The following is a 5,893-nucleotide window of genomic DNA, read 5'->3' on the forward strand; positions in this document are numbered from 1 at the left end:
AGGGGAATAAAACAATGACATAAAGGTGTAGTGTTTCCATTTTGGGCGCAATCTGCAAACAGGGCGCAATCTGCACTTGAAATCTCACTGTTTTTCCGAAGTGAAGTTACGGTTCACGCTTCCGCCCAAACTCATTTGCAAAATCACAAACATAAAATCTGCCATGAACCAGCATAATCGGTCAGCGTAATAGGGCAGGGAAGTGGCTTTGAGCCCAAGATCAGCCATGATCTTATTGAATGGCGGAGCAGGCTCGAGGGGCCAAGTGGCCTATTCCTGCTCCTATTTCTTATGTTCTTCTGTAATTGTTTTTGTTTTCCTTGTATTAAATATTGATGTATTTAAGAGTGGTAACCTGGTGCAGTTTTATTAGTCGAGCTGAACATGGGTTTAGCACAAAAAATAAGCATTTTTAATAAGAGTGTCTCGGCCTCCATCTGAGTTACCTGATTTTAAATCACTGAAAATGACTTAAAAAGCAAGACAGAACCATTTACTAGTTACATTGGTGCACACTAGTCAGTTTCTTTGTAAATTAAGTATTTTTTAATATTTTAAAACTTTTAAAATGTGCCTACTAGAGCCTGTGTGCCTAAAAAAAAACAAGCTTAATTTGAAGAGCCTCCTCGACTGGCCGCAATTTGCGGAAACGCGCCATCCTCTTTATTTCGATCTGGGGGGTGTGGCCAGTTTTGAAGGCGGGGCCGGCTTCCAGCATATTTTTTTTAAACCAGCGTTAAAGATTGTGGAAACTCGACTTGCGCTTGACGTACTTTGGCCTAGAAATTCGGTTTTGGCGCAGCGAGGGCTTTAGCGCCGGAAGTTAGTGCCGGCGCTAAGTCCCCCTGCGCGCGCCAAAAATTCAGTAGCGCCGCGCCCAAACGGCTGCCGGCACTACTGAGGGGTCTCAGCACCTCAAAACTGGCGCCACGCGCCGCATTGCGGCGCTATTCCGGCGCTGCGGCGCCCGCTGCGGTGCGGCAGGCTCGGGAAGTGCAGGCCTCCTCCTTCCGTTAAGGAGGAGCTGCCTGCACCCGGCCGCGGCCCGCGATAATCTTTTTAAAAATGAGCCCGGCACCTCGGACAAGTGCCGGGCTTGCTTCTGTTCCGGGGGGGGGGGGGTGGGGGGAAGTCCGGGGAGGGAGCTGCGGCCAGGCGGCCGGCGGGAAAGCGGCCGGCCGCCGCGGGGCCTTTAATGCGCCGGCGCAAAGTTCTGTAAGGCACCTCTGCCAGAACGTTGCTTGCGGCTGCCACGGGCGAGGCGGCCGCAACTCAATTTCCGAGTTCGGGCGGGTTACCATGGCAACCGGGACGCTGCGCACACCGATGACGTCATCGGTGCCGGCGCAGCTCTACCGGCCTAACGCCGATTTAGGGCCCCTGTCAATTTCTAAACTGGCCATAACTCCCTCCCCGGACTTCCCCCCACCGCCCCCCCCAGAACAGAAGCAAGCCCGGCACTTGTCCGAGGTGCCGGGCTCATTTTTAAAAAGATTATCGCGGGCCGCGGCCGGGTGCAGGCAGCTCCTCCTTAACGGAAGGAGGAGGCCTGCACTTCCCGAGCCTGCCGCACCGCAGCGGGCGCCGCAGCGCCGGAATAGCGCCGCAATGCGGCGCGTGGCGCCAGTTTTGAGGTGCTGAGACCCCTCAGTAGTGCCGGCAGCCGTTTGGGCGCGGCGCTACTGAATTTTTGGCGCGCGCAGGGGGACTTAGCGCCGGCACTAACTTCCGGCGCTAAAGCCCTCGCTGCGCCAAAACCGAATTTCTAGGCCAAAGTGTTTAAAATTCCGCAATCTGTTTGCGCTGGTTTGCAATTTCAGCCAGATTGCACAAACTGGCGGAAACCCTAGGCTGAAGTGTTTAAAAGTTAGGGCCTTGAAATGATGCTGTGTGAATATCAGTATGCAAACACTTTAAGAAGAAAAGCATTCGAATAAGTTTGATTACGTGGAGAAGCAGCAAAATTAAAGTTAAGTAATAGTGTACCATTGCCAGCATTCTGAGAGAGACCTGGCAAAGCTTCTGAACAGAATCAAGGGAGGATTTTTTTTTTACATCTGCTGCTGGAGAGGTCTTTAGCATGAAAACAAAACTGGGAGTTTTAGCATTACTGAAACTAGGAGATAGGGTGAGGAATAGAAGAGAATGAGGGGAAGAGACAAAAATGATGACGTGGTAAAGTGTGTACTTTAAAAAAAAATGTGTTTATTTTTGTACAATTAATCTTACCATAATAAAACTATTTCTGACATGTAGATCTCATTATAACTAGAATATTAAGATTTGTTTCAGAGTTATTGTATGAGGACTTAACTTATAAAATGACCGGTGGTCCAATGTAAGCTGGGTTTTTACAGCAATTACGGCAACGTTTCGGCAGCGGAGCAGGAGCTGCTCCGAGGAAATTCCAGGCGAACATTTTTTTTTGTCTGCCAGCAGTCTAACAGTTAATGTGACGATCGGCATCACCTCACAGGGCCTTCAAGCAGTTACTTCACCACACTCTTGAACTAACTGTTGGACTGTACATCTTTTTAAGACTTGCATTCCTTTTAAACTCCTTTAGTCCTAAAGTGCTTTTTTAGCTCTTTTCCAAGAAAAGAAATGAACTCATATCACCATAGTTACAGTGAGCTTTTAAGCATTGCTAAGTCAGAAAGATTGTTCCAGTGCATAATTTCTGTAAGAACCTAATTATAATGGGAGACGTTCCTATATGCAGATGGTTTTACACTATTATTACTTTCTTTTATATTTTTCAGATGAATATCGGATTTATCAAGGATGACAATGCTAAGGAATGGAAGAGTGTTAGTAAAGTGTCAAGCACTCCCAGGTAAAGAACAACCAGATGCGAAGTAAAGCTCCCTCCTTAACCTTGACCACTGGGTCAGAATCCTGGAACTCCCTCCCTAACAGCACTGTGGGAGTACCTTCACCACACGGACTGCAGCAGTTCAAGAAGGCGGCTCACCACCACCTTCTCAAGGGCAATTAGGGATGGGCAATAAATGCTGGCCTTGCCAGCAATGCCCACACCCCAGGAACAAATATTTAAAAAAAATCTGAGAAACACTGACTGCTGCACCAATTTGCTATTTGTCATATCTTTACAGGCCATAGGGGCAAAAGGAATGTGTCTCATTCATTGGATCACCAAGATTTATCTTTTATAATTAAATTACATATATAGTTTTATCAAGCAAATAACCCATGCGGAATCTGTCCGTTTCCTTTTTGAATGCTTGTTGTTTATTCCACCAGTTTACAAGTGTAAAGAAGATACTCCTCAAGTTACATTTTAGCTTGTACTTTTCTTGGCTTACAACCATTACCCTTGGTTCTCTCTTCCTGGTTCTTCATCAAGTACTCTACATCACCTCATCAACTTGCCCTTCATAATTGTATTTTAAAGTAGAAAAGAAGATGGCAGTGTTGGAGAGTGTACATTTGAGCAATTTATTCCCACTGTGTCTCTCTTTAAAGAAATATATCCAACACCTTGTACTAAGGGGGCAAAATTCCCCACGTATGCGCCTCAAGTGGGAGCCACTAACGGGGCATGAATGGATTTGCGCCCCCCTCCCCCCGCCGAGGCGATAATCACGCCTCCCGCAAAATTCCACAGGAGGTTAGTGGCGTCGTTACCAGGTAGCGCCCTGATGTACAGCGCCCGAAGATCATGACGTCCTCTCCGGGCACAGCGCCCCAGTAGCGCCTCAGGAGAAAAATTCCCCCTCGCCAGGCAATATTACCGACTGCTGCAGGGCCGCGAACACTGAGGCCGGGCGCTCACCGGGCACAACTTAAAGGTACGGTGGGCCATCGGCCAAACAAAATCTGCCGATTTAAAAAAAAAAAATATATTATTTTCGGCCACCGGCCGCGGCCTCCGTACCGCGATTGGTCAGCCCGGTACTCTGTATGAGTGCAGGGCTAATCGCGCGCAACTCCCGCTCCCTGGTGGCCCACATATCTAAAAATAAACCTGCAGAGCTCCCAACGTGGGACCCTTCCCTTTAATGCATGGAAGAGCCCCTGAAATGTGGCAGCGTCACGCTTGACCACTTGTGGTGCTGCTGAGCACTTCGCCCTGGACTGGGACATTCCCCGCCTCTTGTGCTCCAAGAGACAAGCTTGATTTAACACTCCACTTCCCTCTTGGAAGAAAAAAATGGTAATTTAACTAATGTTTGAAAAGGTTAACGCCTGGGGCACTAACTTTCCAAACAATTTTTACTTAGCGCCCCAAGCATGGCAGATGCAATATAACGTGGATAAATGTGAGGTTATCCACTTTGGTGGCAAAAACAGGAAGGCAGATTATTATCTGAATGGCAATAGATTGGGAGAAGGGGAAGTGCAATGAGACCTGGGTGTCCTTGTGCACCAGTCGCTGAAGGTAAGCATGCAGGTGCAGCAGGCGGTTAAGAAGGCAAATGGTATGTTGGCCTTCGTAGCGAGAGGGTTTGAGTACAGGAACAAGGATGTCTTGCTGTAGTTGTACAGGACCTTGGTGAGACCACATCTTGAGTATTGTGTGCAGTTTTGGTCGCCTTATCTGAGGAAGGATGTTCTGGCCATGGAAGGAGTTCAGCGAAGATTCACCAGGCTGATACCTGGGATGGCAGGAATGACGTATGAGGAGAGATTGGGACTATTGGACTTGTACTCGCTGGAGTTTAGAAGAATGAGAGGGGATCTCATTGAAACCTATAAAATTCTGACAGGACTGGACAGACTAGATGCAGGAAGGATGTTCCCGATGGTCGGAGAGTCCAGAACCAGGGGTCACAGTCTAAGGATAAGGGGTAAGCCATTTAGGACAGAAATGAGGAGGAATTTCTTCATCCAGAGAGTGGTGAACCTGTGGAATTCTCTACCACAGAAGGCAGTAGAGGCGAATTCATTAATTATATTCAAGAAGGAGTTGGATATATTTCTTAAGGCTAAAGGGATTAAGGGGTATGGGGAGAAAGCAGGGACCGGGTACTGAAATTGGATGATCAGCCATGATCGCATTGAATGGCGGAGCAGGCTCGAGGCGCCGAATGGCCTACTCCTACTCCTATCGTCTATGTTTCTATGTTTCAAACAGCCTTCATTGGGGAATTTCACCCCCTAAGTGTTATTGATGAAGTTAATTTGTAGCTTCTTGGATACCTATCATTTGGGTCTCTAATCCACTACGGAACCATCACAGTGACATAGGTCCTCATTCATCACAATTCAGACTGGCCTGAGGGATGATCACAAACACCATCCACTACCCACCGTCCACCCCTGAAGTGTTTGGCTAGCTGAGTATGCAGCTGTAGTGCACACTGAATTTTTTTAGCACCTGTATGCATTACTGTGAATTTTTCAGTATTGCATGCCATCTACCACTCACCTGCTCTGTCAATTTGCTTCTATAACTCTTTTTGAAGCACATATCTTTCTCCATGAACTAGCATGTGTTCCAATATAATTTGGTATCATTGTAGACATTGTCCTTCAATACCTCCATTTCGGCTATTAAGAAATATCAATCAATTGGGTGCCCTTGAGACAGTGTGATGCTCACAAGGGTGCTGGTTGAGAAATCAGTGCCTGATTTTCTATCCTCTAATTTAAATGGACAAACCTGCGATTTCCCAACCAACAAAGCTGCAATCACTTGGATTGCCCAATAGCAGAATCAGCTCTATCATGTTCAATTGAGGCCTCAGCTCTGCTCTGTTTCCTAACGTTGCACCAGTCTGATTGGAGCTGATACAGTCGCTTATTGAGCCAATTTACTAGCTACTTTCTAATTTTCACCTCCATTCCATGAGCTTTTACCTCAGCCATAATTTTCTTGTACTTTCAAGTAGAAGAGCACCTTGTGAGGAGCTTTATCAAAAACTTTATG

Source organism: Somniosus microcephalus, chromosome 12 (genome assembly GCF_052327205.1).
Source record: "Somniosus microcephalus isolate GS21.2 chromosome 12, FLI_Smic_1.0, whole genome shotgun sequence".
NCBI lineage: Eukaryota > Metazoa > Chordata > Chondrichthyes > Squaliformes > Somniosidae > Somniosus > Somniosus microcephalus.